The following is a 15,809-nucleotide window of genomic DNA, read 5'->3' on the forward strand; positions in this document are numbered from 1 at the left end:
TCATCCGCATAAATAATGAATTTGACTTCGGCGTCAATAGTAATTATGTCGTTCATATAAAAAATAAATAAAGAGTGGCTCCAGAATGCTGCGTTGTGTCACTCCGCAGGAAATTTAAAGTAAAGAAGTCTTGTGATCATTTACGGAAACATATTGTTGACGGAACTGTAAATAAGACTTTAGCGAGGAAAACGAAACACCTCGAAAGCCATATGAATACAATTTGTCTAAAAGAATGTCGTGATTAATACAGTCGAAAGCTTCGCTAAAGTCTAAAAAGACACTAACAGTTGCTAACCTTTCCTCTAACCGGTCAAGTATAGCCTCCTTCTGGTGTAAAAGTGCGGTCTCGGTTGATTTAAAATTTCTGAATCTAAAATGAAATTTTGTTAGAAGATCATATTCTACTGAAAAATTTGTAATTCTGGAGGGCATATTTTTTTCTAAGCCTTTTGGAAAAAACAGGAAGTATAAATATAGGGCGATAGTTCCCCATACTCTTTCTATCTCCCGATTTGAAGAATGCGGTGACTTTAGCGATTTGGCATTTTTACGGGAAATACGCGATATGAAAGAGCAAGATTATAAATATGTGTTACAAGGCAAAATGAGGTCAGCAACATATTTTATGGGTTTAATATTAAGACTATCGACATCGGCACTAAAATTGTTCCCTAAACTTAATATGGTTGAGTATACTTCACTTTCGTCGGTTCGATGATAAAATATAGATTCGCAAACACTTGGTATATATTTAGCTGCATCACTACAATAAGTTCCCGTGCCAGTGTGAACAAAATATTTATTAAAATCATCTGATAATGCAGAGTCACACTTTTCTATACCATTAATAACAAGCTTTTTATTTTTTTCATAATTAGGTGCCTTGCCTGAAAGAGCAGAAAGTTTCTTCCAAAGCAAATCGGTTCCTTTCATGCATTCAGGGTCCAACTGATGCATATAGTAGACAAGCTTTGCATGTCTCAAATCCGCATTCAGGCGGTTCCTGAAGGATTTGAATTCTGCAAGCTTATCAAGGTTCTTTGCTCTTAAACATGCTTTGTATAAGCTACTTTTCATACGCGTTGATTTTAGATGATCCTCAGTCACCGAAGGCTTAAGGCCCGTTTTTTTGATTCTCAGTTTTTTCAACGTGAACGAAAATGTATACAGATTTACGACAAGTTTAATGAATATATTATAAGCTTCACTGACATCAGTTTTTCCGAGTATACTACTCCAGTCTGCGCCTTCGATATGCCTCCTAAATGTCTGCAAAGATGTTTAGTTTATGTTTGGGACGTATTTTGGTGACGAATTACCGCTGACCTTCGTTTTTGAGGATGAAGTATAAGAATAGGCAAATGGTCACTCAAATCGGAACAGATAACCCCACTAGTAATTTCCGATATGTCATGATTCGTAATGAAAAGGTCGAGCAACGAAGAACATGATGCCCTAGCACACGTGGGGTGAAGTATTACCTTATCAAGATTACATGAAGACAATAACACTAAAAGTTCCTACTGATGATGAGGAACCTGGAGCATATCAATATTTAGATTTCCTCCGAGGATGAAATTGCATTTTACTCCACATATCGGCAGTAAACATTCTATCTAAGAATCCTAACAGCTCATGCACCTTTCTATTTGGTGGTCGATACAAAACGCAGTACATGTCAAGGTTTCTTGTGTACGCAAAGCACTTCGTAATCAATTGTTATTCTCGAAAACGCGGGCACAATCTCGAAGCCAGTATCTGATATTAACATAGACACTCCGCCGCCGCAGGTTTGTATACGGTTTAGATAAAAATGTGCGTTCCCAGGAAGTACGAAAAAATCACTGTCATTCATATACCAAGTTTCGGTGAGCATGATGATATCAAATTTTGAATAAAACGTGCGAAAAAGCGATAAAAGTTTGTCAGCTTTAGACCGGACTGACCTAACGTTGAGGTAAAAGAATTTAATGACTTGTGATTATTATTATTATTTTTTTTGCAAATACCGTGTCAAGCTTGTGAGGTTGGCAGGGACAGCCATGTTAACCTCTTACGGGTAGGCGAAAATATTTTTTTTTGTTTAAAATAGGGCATTTTAGTTCGCAATTTTTTCGACGTCGGCAAGGCAGGTAATCTTTAGCATTTCCGACGTCTCATTTTTGCGCGCAAACGCCTTTGCACCAGTGGACCACACGAATTTATAGCGAGCCCTTCGCTTCTGCGCGATGGCTGCTCCCAATAGTTTCTTATTCGAGCTTGTTAAGTGTTCGTTCACATATAGTGAGGTGGGTGTTCCGCTTCACGCACGGACTCGCTGACCAGAACCGTGCGATAATAGTAGCACCAAGGCACCAAGGCCGACAGCCCCTGCCACCGCCCCGCTCCTCTGGTTCTTCGTTCGTCCGCAAGAGGGCGAGCCGCGGGCTGGAGTTGAGAATTGCTTTACGGGCGACACTTTGAAGAGATTTGGACCTCGTCTCCTGTCGTCGCTGCTACGGAAAAACCTTTCTCTCCGCCCTTGGCACGAGGCCAGGAAAGTCGGGGTTTCCCCATTGGTTTACCGTCGGCCGCCCAGGCACCCTGCCAGTAACGACGCGACGAAACGAGGGTCTTCCGTATCGTCTGCTTGAAAGACTTGTTTTCAAACATTGCTCGCGTTATGTAAAATCCCACTTTGGCAGTATCCAGTCGCTGCGCGTAATGTTGGGTGGTTTTAGAAACTTCCATCGCGCTTACCCACTTACTTCACGGATCGCCGAGCTCTGATGGCGTTCGTCCGTGGCATCCACGAGGCCAACCACGACGGCTCTGATAATTAGCCACGTCGCATTTCCGTCCTCAGGAGTACGTGCCGGCACCATTCCACCCACATTGCGCGACCGTGCTACAGCTCTTCGCTTTCATTTCAAAGCCCATTGTGAGCGAAAAATACGACGTTTTGGAACTTACCACTAGTAGCGTATTTATGCGCCCGGTCAGAAGACACGTGTGCTATGTCAGTTCCGTACGTCGCATCTGAACAAGATGGAAAATATACAAGTAGAACAATGCCAGTTAATGAGACTGGAAGCATTTTGGACAGCTTTCGACAGGTTCGTATTTTCAACGCCACGTGTTGTGGCTTTTTGATGCGGTTCCAAATAAACGGCTCTATGTTATATGACAAATCTGTGCCTGAGTCACTCGCTTAATATACCCTTTTTGACAAATTCGGATCTATCTGGTGGCTCAAATATCAGTTTAAATTTCCGTATTCTAATGGTGGTCAAAATCGAGTACTTATTCGTTAACGGCAGACGTACGAAAGTTACGGTTTTCTTCGCTGTACAGTCATTTCTCTATTTGTTCCAGTTTCGATGGAGTGTACCACTCTGCACGAGGCCCTTACTCGAGTAAAACCCTCGATAAAATTCACCATATACTATTGTCATGAGATGTCTGGGACGTGCCGAAGCCGATCATTCCAAGGTTTTACATGATACCCTCAAATGCGTATAGCGCATAGAAGCCTAAATGTCTCGTCACGGTGACATCGAACAGCAATGCTCCGAACGAACGTCTGGAATGTTCAGGCTCCGCATCGGCGTCGGTCTTTGAATTCTTTCTTCACCAGCCATCAAAAGGACGCCATTCGCATGTACAGATGATATGCACTTAGATGATGATAGTTAACGGAGTGGCCAGACAGAATTTCGGAAAGGGTTTATTGTGCAGCACAAGAGGTGAAAATATTTGATATCAGGTCACTTTTAGTTAGAGAATTTTAGTTGGATAATTTGTTTTAAACAACTAAAACATATTTTATATTTATTTTCTCTACATCATCTCGACATACCTATTGGCGACAAGATGTTTCGTGGCGCCCTCTTATGGTTCCTACGTGTGACATCACGACGAGGATTGTCAGTTGCGAATAGCAATTTCGGCTGTGCTGCGGAAGCTTGGAGTCATCGCGATCCTTACACTAACAGCGTGGGAGTTGACAGTCTGACATTACTCTTATTTCCGTTGATGAGAACAATTAATCCTACTATGGACGTCACCGTGAAAATTTGGACAATCATGAGAGGCCGACAACAGCCACCTTTTTGGTCACTCACGTCGCCAATAGCGTAAGAGCACACTTGAGGCAATTTTTTCAGAAATGTCGCAAGTGACAACTTGAACATGGGGCCATCCGTTAGCTCGCTTATCTTTCAGCCTGAACTTTGGTTTTTATGGAGGACACATTTCGGTATGTTTCTTCATCCAGGTTGAGGCTTGCATCTCGACTCGCATATACGTATACACTTTTTTTTTATTCCTATAATATGTGTGACTAAATATGGTTACGCCGGTGGCTGCGCAGCCGTAGTAACAATAAAACTAAAAAAAAGCTATCTTGCAACTTCCCATTTGAAAACCGGATTGTGTGCGGTTTTATATATATATATAAAAAATAGCGTACTTTGTAGTGCATACCACTTGCTGCGCTGCTCGGCCTCCCAAGGACAACGCCGGCCGATTGGGCCCAAAACGCACCACTCGCAATCAACAGCGACTACATAGATCACAGTGTTGGGAAAATGATCACATAAAAATTGAAAAGGAAATCAGAATTACGTGTGATATATAATCACACGCATATTCCCTGCAGCCACAACATAAACAATTTAACGCGACGCGGATTGGTTTCATTGCTGTTAATCTTTTTTATTTGTCTATGACTTTTCAACAGCTCGAAGCTTTGAACAGTTTCATCAAACAAGGTAATTAGGTATATGTTTAGTTTTAGGATTTAATAAATATTTCTGAACGGTGGCTATTAGTGGGAAGCAGGGGCAGCGTACGGGAGGTATGCCACGTGTGATATCAGCCGTGTGCTGCGGTAAAACTAACCTCCATCTGAAGACTTTCATCGCAATACTTTTGTCTTATTTCTGTGAGCGTTACTCTAGCGTGAAATTAACTGCGTATATGCATGACCGGATTGCATGAAGAAAGGGGAAACTTGTCATAGAAGCACCTCTAGGTAGTGCATTTATTCCGCTAGCAAATTACGAGCGACTTGAGGTTTCAGGAATAAAAATGCTGAATTACAAAACCAAAGCGATTTCACCTTGGAGTCGAACCCAACAGTGGGTAACAGAAAGAGCACGGCTAAGAAGAGTGACAGCACCAGGTCACGACATTTGCACAATCTATTCCATTTGGCCAAGCTTATATCGTCACTGTCATGTGTCACATAAAATGGCAAGGGTCGGATACAAAAGTCTGAGAAGAAGCATCTGCGGACGTAAACTGTTTCCTTTGGGGACGCGAAGTCGCAGCCTGGCGTGTATCAGGTCATATGGGGGAGACGCGTTCTGTCGAAGTGGTCGTGTGCCGGGTGATCCTCCTGTAAAGACAAATGTTTTTTTTTAGAGGGGTTTGGGAAACGGGATGGGGGGGGGGGGGGGGGGGGGGGGGGGAGGAAGAGACACTTAGCCTCCTCTCGAAATTTTGGCAACGAGCAGACCACACGTTGACAGGTTGGTGTCATGTGTCTGTGTTCAAAATGCCTTGTGGGATGTTTGTTTGCAAGGCCTCTGTCTTAGGGTCAGGGGGCGGACCCACAGGGCAATGACCCATGGGAGGGGAAAGTTTTCATGTTGTTTTTGAGAACCTGGGGTTTAGGTTAAGTAAGAAAGAGCAGTGCGAGAAGAGACTCGGAGGCAAACGGACGCATCGCGTCGTCAAGTGGGGCGACGAGACCGCTCGACAGCCCCACGCAAAGTAAAGGAAGAAATTGTATAGTGTGTGTGTGTGAGTGCAATTTCAAGAAGTGGGTGCGAGGTCAGGGGGCCAAGCCCAGAGTGACCCAAGCCAACCACAGGAACGTTTACACCTTGAACGGACCGCACAAACAAAAAAACAACAACAAAAAAACCTTTTTGTAGGAACTTTATTGGAGATTAGTGCAAAATAACAGGCGCGTGATGTTTTCTAAAATCTTCAGTTTACAAGGTCTTGCGGCACAATTAATATTGTCTTTATACAACCCCGTCTCCCCGGTGATTTCAGGTAGTGGGTCAGAAAGGCTACAGTTCCCACGACGCATGCAAGCAGCGACGGCGTGGCGAAACTGACTGGTGAGAACAAAGAGTTATTACAATAGACCGATCTCACCAGTCAGATTGACTATAGAGAGCATTCACTGGCGGCCATAGATGTGTGCGCGAATGCTGAGCGCGTGCTAAAGGTGAGCTTCCACAGTTCTTTTGCAACGTGCATTCCGCACCATCAAGAATGCCGGTCTTAGCAGCCTATTGATGTGAGCTCGTTCTGAGCATGCGCTCTAAACAGCACCCACAAATATGGCCGTCCAATGAATACTCCCTATACGCCACCGCTGCCGCAATGCATCGAGGGAACTTTAGCCTTTCTGCCCCTGCGACAACCCCGCGGGAACTCTGCGCGTGTGGAGCGCGAGATGGTGCACGAGCCCTCGAATCATGACTCCTATGAACTAAAGTTCTGCAGGCGTCACGCATGCGCCGAACGCTTAGTGAGATCGGTCTATTAGGATTCCGTGTTTTCGGAGTTTATTTCTCGTAAAATTCTGAGGTTTTTTTTTTTGTTTCTTTTTTTGGAGTTTATTTTTTGCTGGATATCCGGGGTTTATCGGAGTTTATTTTTGTTAGATAACCAATTTTTCAAAAAAAATTCGGAGTTCATTTTACGGTATTCTTGTACTTCAAAAAATAAATAAATAAATAAATGAGGTCCGGGTATCATGAGCCGTTGTCCTGAGGAACCTCGACCTGCTAAAAGGCAAACCCCTTTGTCGGTACTTGTAGATTTCAAAGAAAACTGAACTGGCATCTCCTCAGGATCACTGACCCTGTGCTCTTATAAAACGTGTTTGTAAAACACCGACTTTTTCTTTTCTTTTCTTTTTTTGGTTTAGTTTTAAAACACGGACTTTTTTTTTTTGGTCGATTAGTTTTTTAAATGGGAGTTTTTGGGATAAATCCGGATTGACAGAAAATTTAACGGCCAGTGTTTTTCAGGGATTTTTTTTTCCGGATTTATCCAAAAACACGGGACCCTAATTATAATGTACGATAGAAGTTCAACTGGCGCTAGTGTGCCGTTTCAAATTGAAGCAGACAGCAACCAGTCGGAAATTGACTTCCGGTAATGCATTTCTATGGGGAAAAGCGAGCGGATTTTCTCTCTGCGCATAGTTATAAGAGCAAATATCACGAATAATTCGTAAGTATTAGGTAGATTGGAACATTTCTCAGTCAGGCGGACGAAATAATGGGTCAGTTACGGCGCTTTTATTTAAAATTCATGGCGTTAAAAACGCTGTTAAAACGGCTTCGTACATGTTTAGTTATGTGCACTGTCGGACACTATTAGCGCGAACACCGCGTCGGCGCTTTCCAGCATGGAATATATACATATTAAACGAACGGGACATCTGGAAAACCAAGAGCGACGGCAAGAACTACGCAGTAACACTAGAGCAGTAACTCCTTGTGCATGCACATGATCACAATAAATTGAATCCCACGTATTATTGTCCTATTTGCAGTAAATAGGTATCTGCTCATCAATATGTGCGTAGATGCTTGTTCTGCGTTCAAAACATTACCCGCACGCTTGAAATCTTTAAAAATAGGGATAAGACAGAAAACAGGTGCCTGATAAAAGCTGCTCGGCATAATAAATAATAAAAAATACACACCTTTCATAGCCCACATACTTTATTCTTTACGTTTTGCATGTATTTTAACCGCTCGTAAAGATGCACGACGGGGTCATTATTTTACAGTGACAGGACAGGGATATCAGCGATATATAAGCGTTACTGGAATGCTAGCGAACCTTGAACACACTCTATATTTCTTTCGATTGTTATTTTGCTTATAATTGTCACTCGTTTCTACATACCTGCCATGGAACAGAGCCTGAAATGTAGCGAAGTTTAACATCGTTCACTGGTGATGAAAAATGCTGTAACTAAAGCAATTACACTTTTACAATGTTAACAAAGGTACATACTATTCGGTACAACCCGAATAACAAAAGTTATTCATGTTATTTTCCGGCGAAGAGACAAAATACACGCGCGTTTTCCCATAGGAATGCACAGGAGCACCGCAAAAGTAGACTGGTTGCTGTCTGCCTCAATTTGCATCCCGAAAGTCCCGTAGACACTAGCGCCAGTTGAACCTCTAGCGTATATTATAATAACTCTATAAGTGAGATCGGTCTATTGGTCACTTTGTTTTAACGTCGCTGGAGATGAGGGTGATAGCTCGTGGAGACTAGGGGTGTCGCGAACTTTTGTTGAAACGGATTTTTAGGTCGAACTTTCGGGGTTCGACTGGGTCGAACCAGTTCGACGAGCCTTTTAACATTTAACCAGATTCGACCGGTTCGACTTTGTGGACAGTTTGGTCATACCTTGATACAAGCATGCCTAGGTTTGGAGAATTTTTTTTTATGCAAAGGGTTATTTTAATTGTATGAACAGTTGCAAATAAAATGAACTAATTCTAGTCACTGAAGATATTTAATAATTTAATTGTTTGTACTGTATTAACTGAAATAACCAATCAGTTCTGCCCTTAACTCATTCCTTAGCCATCACCATCCAATCCGAAGCCAACTTGCCAGCCTATCGCGCATGCGCATAGCAGTCGAACCTGAGTCCAACCTTTGTCGAACTTTTCACAAGAGGTTCGAAAAAGTCGAACCTGGTCGAAGTCGAACCTCGACCGGTTCGCGACACCCCTAGTGGAGACTGAAAATGCGAAGCCCGTGATGTCGCTCTCGAGGGCGTATTCGATGGTGGGATAAATGAATACAGAGTCAGAGTGGCGCCTGTCAGCCTGCTAGCTGAGACAGCTTAAAATATCTTAGTCATGCGGTTTTCAGTCTTCCGACGCCTTATTTCCTTGTTTTTGGTAGCGGGCGCGAATGTTTAGATTTAAGGTTACATATATACAGGGATAGATCGAGAAAATGAAACCCGGTTTTTCGGCCCGCATAAATAAATAAACTACGCAAACTCTGTGGCAATGTGGCTATGTGACACTAGCGGGTGGTGATAATGCTAAAGTTTCAGCACATGACGTTACCTGAATCAAAATATCAAAAAGAAATATAAACAAAATGTTTATACGAGCTGACGTCCACGTAAGCCCTATAATATTCATCAAACTGAAATTTGTGGTTCTGGGTGCCTGTAGCAATTGTGTCAGTGAAAAACTTAGAAAAAAAGAAAGCAATACAAACGTTCTAACTGACAAGCTTTTTTTTTTTTTTTTTTTCTACTGAAGTAAATGTTAGAGCGCACCCACACTTTGAAATTTACATTCGATTAATATTAGGCTTAGGTGGAAGTCGACAAATAGATATATTTTGTTTTATTTCGTATCTTTTGATCAAGGTAACGTCATGCGCTCAAAATTTCGCATTTTATCACCACCGCTGGCGTCGCACTGTCACGGAGTTTCAGGTCGCTGCAAAGCGTTGTTTTTATGCGGGCCGAAAAATCGGGTTTCATTTCCTCGATCCAACCCTGCAGTTGGATGCACCACAGTGATATCGCATTAATATGGACACCTCCGTTCCCGGAAAAAGCGTCCATAATGTGAGTTACTTACAATAACAAGCCAAAAATACGTGTATTTACCCAGTTCGTGATTGAAAAAGTTGTCTTTATAGAAGGGTATACCCAGATTAACGGGGTCCTTATTAATGAGGCATGGAAGCTCTGGGAAATATGTGGCTCCGGTGGCTGCACCCCCGTTTCCGTGAACACGCACTGAAATTTATCCAGATACAGCTCTGAGCAGAATACAATTTGCAGCACAATTTGCAGCACCATCTTTGCTGTGCTGCCCGCAAAAGGACTGTTTTGTTTTTGTGTTTTGCTCATATTTACAAAACATCGCCTTTGAATCTAACAAATGCACCGTCTAGAGATACTTTTATGACCAGTTTAACTCTGCATAGTTCCTCCACCAACAGATAGAATTAAAATTAAAAAAAAAATGTCGCTTAAAAACAGGGATGGGCAAAATACATGCAGATATGTATCGAAATACAAATACAATATACTTCGCCAAAAATGTATTTAATTACAAATCTAATTACATTTCCAAAAAACGCATTTAAATACAAGATACAAATACAACCAAATGTATTTTGTCTCCTCCAAATACTTTTCTAAATACATTCCTCAAAATTTGCGTCAGCGACTTCAGGGCACCTGCAACGAGTTTCTGTGTATGTCATTTTAATTGTGTATTACACGCTCGGGAGTTAGTGTGCGAGGCTCTAGTAACGTAATAGAAATATAATCACAAAAAAAATGTAATCAGCTTGGACGTAATAGGTGAAAAAAGTACAGAGCTTTAAGCAGCTTTTTTTGTCGATTACATATTGGTATAGGCCAACAAAGAACCGAAATGACCAAGACGCGCAGCACTGCTAGAGAATTTTTTATCGTTGCACCTCGCACCAGTTACGAAAATCTGGACGACCCGCACATTTAGAATGTTCCAGGCAAAAATATGGATGGAAATCAGGCTGGAAAGCATCACAAGTTGTCACAGGCCCTTATTTAGCCAGTCTGCCTGTGAACGTCGATTTCGTCACTATTCTTGCCCTGGACTAGCACGGTCTTAATCACAAAGTCACTAAACGCTTGTGCTTGATTGAGAGACACTGCATTCGGTGCAGAACGTAGTTTTCTTCCTGCTCTGGACAGTGACAATAAATTTGAGGGATATAGTTCAGCCCCAAAATTTTTATTTAATTACAATTGTATTTGAAATACCCACGTTTTAGCATTCAAATACACACGTCAAATACATTACCCAATTTGTAATTAAATACAAAGGCAAAATACACAAAGTATTTGAAATACGTATTTCATATACTTGTATTTGAAATACTGCCCATCCCTGCTTAAAAAAAATGTTTGAGGAGCGGTTAGGCCTTGAGGCAGTTCGTGAGTGTATTCCTTTCAAGAATTCAACTGAATCAAGACCACTAGTAGTAGAAAAACTAAATAAAGAAGAGCACCCGTTTTTAATTCAGCAGCTTTTACATTTCCTTCGTAGGTCCATGTAAATAACCATCTTCATACAAAACGAAATCCTCGTCCCTTTCGTGCAGAGCGGCCCGTCCGAGCTGCATCTCCAAAACTTTCATCGCGGGTCCAAATCCGCGGTGACACCTGACATGCGCATTAAACTGACGTCCAGAGGATGACGGGAACCGTTTCCGTGACGTGTTCCGGCCGCTTGCAGAGAACGCGGGCTGACAGGAGTGACTGGTTCGCCCAGTATCGCTTAACGTCAAGCGACGAGGAGCAACGTGCCCAGCCGCCTCATAAAAAAGAAAGAGGGAAAAGGTTCTTCAAGTCCACCGAGAAAACTGTCAGAAAGATGGCAGTTGCGCGACTCAATTCCCACAGCAAGCGAATTCACAATACGCGGGCCTTGTCGCGACGGGGTGCCCGTTCCCGCCAAATTCCCGCGCTGTCATAGAAGCCGCAATTATACCTCCGACTCAGGCCTCGTACACCACCGTTTTCGACACGTAAAAAACGGACGAATAAATAAAAAGCCCGAAATGAGGAATCGCGTTGCCTCCGTTTTTAGGAGCGCGCCCCCCTTCTCCCCTTTTCTCTCCTCCCAGCACCATCTACAATCCGATTTTAACGCTATACCAAAACACCCACCCGCATTTTATGGCCGGAATTTTGGGCAAAACTGTCAGAAATCGCGTCGTCCGATTCAGAGGACCCGGGGGGCAGGAGCGCAGGAGCGGACAGTCGACGCGTGCGCAGTCGAGTCGCCATGACCCCCCCCCCCCCCCCCCCCCCCCCCCCTCCTTCCTCGCGAAGCCCGAGTCCGAGCCTTCCCGGCCCAAACTTTGAGTGGTCGGGAAAACGTGCGGACCGATCACGTGGCCTCGCACGTCATCGAAACGGGTGGCGGTTGCCCGCTATAAAAGAGCCGGGGCCTCCCTACAGAAGCTCGTGCTGGTTCGAAAGAACGAGAAGGTGTCTTTCCTGCGTCCCGCGCCTCCTCGTCCGCGCCCGTTAACGTGTCATCTCCTGTACTGTTGCTCCGAAGTTCGGGAAAAGCGGGAAGTGCGCCGACAGAGCCGGAGCAGGGTCCGAACACCGAGTCAGTAAGTTTACTTTGGTCACTCCCGAAAGGTTTGTCCTCATTAGCGGAAACGAGTCAAACTATTTCGCCGTCACCCTCGTGTGTACTGAAAGCTTCCTAAGCGCGACCAGAAGTTCTTGATCCTGGTCAATGATCGCGGTAGTCTAATATCGTAGCAGAATCGGACTATTGGGTTTTTTGACGAGCGTCGGATCGTAGTCAGTTTTCCAGCAGTGATTTTGCGGGATCGGCTATAGTGTTTCGCCGTTTCGAAAATTGTGTTCGCCGTGTAAAAAAACACCAGTGTTAACAGCATGCGCGTTACATGAATTTTATTCATTTTCACCTTACCGATAACGCCTTGCTTTTTTTTTCTTTCCTCGATTGCGTGCGCAGTAGTTACACTTTCAAATAGAAACAAATATCTAGAGTATCTACGTTGCATTCTTAGATTAACATTTACAAATTACGCGTTCACTTTTAATGTCACAAATTTTGACGGTAAAAAAAAATAGTTTAAAGTTTCCTAACTTCAACTTTGTGTTTTTATATACTCTGTTTCACCTCATAATGTACAGCAGGAAAGGCTACAAGCGCAAGCTTATTGCTTTAGGGCACATCGCGGTAGCACAAGCTCTCGTGCATTAAGAGCAGCTCCCAACGCTATGAGCTCGAGCTTCTAGCCTTCTTTGCGGTACAACAAAGGTGAAACAGAGTATAATTACAGACAGGATAAGAACGGAAGGGTAGTCTTTTAGGTTTTCCTTGTCTAGCGCAATTTTTCTATAGCTTCGATAGCGTTTAGGCTAGAGCCACTAGTTTAGGCGTCTCATGACTCTCGAGCGTGCGCGCGCAGCCAAGTACGTCGAAAGGAAAAGAGCGCGTGCTGGATGCCCTGTCGTTCTCATCATGTCGATGATTATACTGCCTTTCACACTCCCCATATAAGCTACATGGGGTTAAGATTATCTAAATTGGCACAAGGCAAGATGAACCGATATACCTATCTTTCCTCGCGCACATTCGAGCAAGAATTACGCATCCTTAATCGCGCTTCTAATAGACCGATCTCACCAGCCAGCTTGACTACGCCACCGCTGCCGCAATGCATCCAGGGAGCTTTAGGTCTTTCTGCACGTGCGACAACCTCGCTGGAGCTCTGCGCGAGTGGAGCATGAGGCGGCGCGAGCCGTCTTGTACACTGCTGCCTCCCTCCTGCGAACTAAAGCTATAGTGGCGTCACGCATGCGCCGAACGCTTGGTGAGATCGGTCTATTATATATTTAAAAAAAATCATTGCCATTTTAATCGGACTAGCTGCGTTCACTGCTCGATTAGTACACCTGCCTGATCTTCAGACGAAAGTTCTAGGACTCCCCCAGCGCGAAACATACCACAGTAAGTGGCCGCATAGCCTATGGAGACGCGAAGCTTTTTGTGGAATACCTTAAGCCGAGGTCACACTGCTTATACATCATACAAACGACAGTCTGCATAAAGGTTCGAACGCGAGTCACCGCGATACCCGTGCTTCGAATGCCGCAACTTGGCGCGCGGCATTCGAAGCACCGATATAGGCCCGTTGCTCTCGGGCAGGGAGCGAGAGCGCGTCTGCAAGGCGGGACCATGTAATATTAGCTGCACCATCCACGCGATACGATCATAAAAGCGGCGCTGTAACGTCCAATTATGCAGGAGCCACGTTCAAATACAAGCTTTCTCTCAGCACCTGTTCATGCGCGATAACAAAGCGTCTAACAAAACTAAAGAAAAATGCAGCTCGCGGTATTAGCGTTTAATCAAGCATTCCTTTCAGCTTTATTATTTGTATTGCTTCCTTTACCTTCGTGAGCAAATAAGTTTCACTTTACTACAGTGTACTAGAATACGGGGTAGTGTTTGGACCGGCGCAACTCGACAATGGGAACTTGTGAGGCTGCGCGTGTAGACAACAATCGCGGCGCTACAGTCGACAGGGCAGCAGAAAGTCACTGCAGGCCGCACGCACCGCCGCACGTGCGCGTGCACGCGGTGCACGCGCACAACCACCACCCTGATCCTTCTGCCGATGCGCCGGTATCGACACCTATCGCGATTTACACCACACACCTCACGCGAGCCGCTCCGGTCCCAACACTACCCCGTATTCTAGTACACTGTAACTTTACGTGACAGTGAAGTCGAAGCTATGTGCAAAAGCATGTTCCCCTGAACGATGATCGCGTTGCACGAGCGCGCGTGCTCGTGCAAACGAAGCAGTTTCGTTTAGCGCGTTCGTGTAGTCGCATTCATTTGTGGCAGACGAGTGAAGCAAGAAGCAGTACGCGTCTCATATTTTAATTTTAAAATGTTGCTTCTTCGTCAGCTGAACAGCGGTCTATAATTAAGATGAAGAGGCTACACGAAAGTCTAATTGTATCATGAATAATATTTTAGTGCGGGAGATATGCTTCTCCAGTTCAGGTTGGAGCATAGAGAATTTTCGTTTCCGTGTTTTCATTTTTCCTCGCTAAGTTTTTAGCTAGTATGAGAGAGAAGAAAAACTTACTGAGCAAAGTTTCTGCGTGCCACTATAATATGGAGTTTTCTTCCCGAATAAACAGAATGCTTAGAAAGTAACGTCCGTTACTTTTTATCGGTTATGCTAACGCGCTGCTTTATTTTAATTCAAGGTAGGGCAGTGACGTAGTCGTTAATTCAATCAAGAACTAAATCTAATATCTAGTACACTTCAATATGTTTTTTTTCTCATGCATCCACAGTACACTTATGAAAAGTAGTAGAGACGGATCATACATATTTTTACAATTGCATTTACTCGCCAAATACTGAAGAACAGGCACCATCGGGGGTGAATTTGTGGATTTCACTTTCACCCCTTCATCGTAGTAGAGAGTGACAGAGTGCGAGAACACCAGAAACGCAAGAAAGCAACCACAAGGGGAAAAAAAAAAAACGAAAAGAAACGCTGTCATGACATGAACAAGAAAAAGCTGTCTGATACCGGTTGGCAAAGAACACATCGAGATTTATGTATGGGTCCTTATACTATCGTAATATCATATTCTATTTATTCATTGTGGTTTGGTTACATGGCGTGAGTATTTATAAATCGTGGTTTGTGGTTTGGTTACTTATAAAAAATATATTTATCTCCACAACGCAAAAAAAAAAAAGAGAGAAAAAAAGAAAAAAAAAAGGAACACAAACCCAGAACTTACCTGTATGCACGGGAAACATATGATTTTCCTCGTACAGTAAAGGAAGGACGACGTATGCTAAAACGACTGAGGGGGGACCAAACAATCCCAACGCCCCCCCCCCCCCCCGCCCCCCGCCCCCCCCCCCCCCCCTCCCCCCCAAGACGAGTGTCGGACGAGTGCGAGAAAGAGCATGCAGACGTGGCGTCACTGTTACTTCGAATCTATTTTTCCCTGTTCGGGGATGCACTTTTATGAATATCGCTTCGTACGTCTTTAGAACCTTCTTACACGAGCTTCATAATCTAAATCCTGAGACGCGGAGAAAATAAAATAACGGACCAGTCGTCTTGTCCTTTATTTTATTTTATTTATCCATGTCTCAGGGTTTCGATTATGATGTTTCCCCAACCAGCTCGCTAGGCTTTACCAGACTCCGTGA

The 15,809-nt window shown here is 43.8% G+C and overlaps 1 protein-coding gene across 2 annotated transcripts in view; it reads left to right on the plus strand.

The window, feature by feature from the left end:
- Positions 1 to 12,040: 12,040 nt before the first annotated feature.
- LOC8036346 (cardioactive peptide) overlaps positions 12,041 to 15,809 on the plus strand; it is a 99,400-nt gene continuing 95,631 nt past the window's right edge. For both annotated transcript variants that reach the window (XM_040500526.1, XM_002402232.3), the window contains exon 1: positions 12,041 to 12,189. The gene's annotated coding sequence lies outside the window, so the exon portion shown is untranslated. The remainder of the gene's footprint in view (positions 12,190 to 15,809) is intronic.

The sequence above is a fragment of the Ixodes scapularis genome, unplaced genomic scaffold, assembly GCF_016920785.2.
Source record: "Ixodes scapularis isolate PalLabHiFi unplaced genomic scaffold, ASM1692078v2 PGA_scaffold9__187_contigs__length_104089568, whole genome shotgun sequence".
In the NCBI taxonomy this organism is placed as follows: Eukaryota; Metazoa; Arthropoda; class Arachnida; order Ixodida; family Ixodidae; genus Ixodes; species Ixodes scapularis.